The 1,669-nt window shown below is 32.5% G+C and overlaps 1 protein-coding gene across 1 annotated transcript in view; it reads left to right on the forward strand.

The window, feature by feature from the left end:
* Stt3b (STT3B, catalytic subunit of the oligosaccharyltransferase complex) overlaps positions 1-1,669 on the forward strand; it is a 103,471-nt gene that overhangs the window by 86,275 nt on the left and 15,527 nt on the right. The window lies entirely within an intron of this gene.

Here is a 1,669-nt window from a genome sequence, read left to right on the forward strand (position 1 = left end):
TGAATAAAAGAGGACCTAACCCAAAGGCACTTACACAGTGTAATCAGCTTTATAGCCTGTGATCAAAATGGAGATGGGAAGTTCATGACAATACCACAAAAATATTTCAATTTGAGGAAAGCCATAATATGCTTTTCAACTAATCATGTCCCAAGAGTTTTGTGTGTAAATACTGATCTTGAGAGGAAAAAATACAAAGAGTGAAACTACTTCAGAGCCATACTACCTGATCTCCTCTTGCTATATAATTTTGGACAGATTTCTTAAATCTTTATGTCTGATATCCCCATGAATCAAATAGAGGTAACAGTTCATATCTCACAGTGTGTTAAGGATGAATGTATATAAGAATAGTGCTTTTATAACAGGAATGTTTTAAAAGTACTACACTGTATAAATTTTTGCTTTTGTCATTAATCCTGAAGTTAACAAAGGAATAGCCAAAAGAAAAGAGTGAGCGCCAAACTCTAGTACAGATAATTATACAATCTGAAACATAAAACACCAATGTGAATCTAAGGATTATTACTGTATGTGTGGAGTAAGGGGAGTGGGGGAGAAACATTCACTACAATTATTTAAGTGCTAAGCTTTGAAACCAGTGATCATTCATGGCATGCTTGGCTCTGACATGGATCTTAGCAACTAAAACATATTTGTTTATAGCTTTTACATTCAAGGTAATAAATGTACAAAATTGAAAAGATCAGATATTACTTCAGCTTTTATAGTGAAATTAGTAGCTCCCTTTCAGTTTTTATGGAGCACCCAATACCTAAATTGTACCTTCTGGGTTCTAGTATATGTGCTGCTGAATCAAGCACTGCCTGATTCATTAGTAGAGATAATTATACAATCTGAAACATGAAACACCAATGTGAATCTAAGGATTATTACTCTGTGTGTGGAGTAAGGAGAGTGGGGCAAAAAGAGTTTGGCACTCACTCTTTTCTTTTGGTTATTCCTTTGTTAACTTCAGTATTAACCAGAGGTTTTTAACATTAATATGTTTGGGGTTCTTAATCTTTTTAAATTTTTATGTCATTTGTTGTTATCTATAACCTCTAAAAATGTAGCTACCATTTTACTTCTTTAACAGATGTATATATAATACACTTTTCTACCCCTCTGCTTCTGAATGTATTTATTGTTTTACAGTTTTTAGGGGGAAAACTGTTGTCTCTTGAAAGTAAAAATACTATCAAATCTTAATTTTTAAAAACATATAGATTGTTGGTTTTAGCTATGCCTCTTGATATCCTAAAGAACAACATTAGAAAGTATTTTCTTTAATGTGAAAATAACTCCCATATGGTCGCATAAAGTATAACAGGTAAAAATAGGCTTTCTGTCATTGGTTCTTCGTTTTCTGTACGTGGTCCATTCCTGAGTCTTAAGTCTATTCTGGAAAGAGGGATAGGAACACTGTGAAATAACAAAGACTATCAGTAACATACTGAGTTAGGGAGATGACTATTTTATTAAATACAAGAGAAGCAGTGTCACTTGTAATATAACCTGTATAGCTTCACCAGGTAATTTAAGAAATTAGTTACCTCTTTTTAAGTTATGTAAATGAGAGTTCTAGTATGAAAATCACCATTAAGTATGGGATGAAATTGATTTATTCTCTGAGAGCTGTAAATCAGTCAAATATTTACAAAACAGC

This window comes from Octodon degus, unplaced genomic scaffold, assembly GCF_000260255.1.
Source record: "Octodon degus isolate 3935 unplaced genomic scaffold, OctDeg1.0 scaffold00059, whole genome shotgun sequence".
In the NCBI taxonomy this organism is placed as follows: domain Eukaryota; kingdom Metazoa; phylum Chordata; class Mammalia; order Rodentia; family Octodontidae; genus Octodon; species Octodon degus.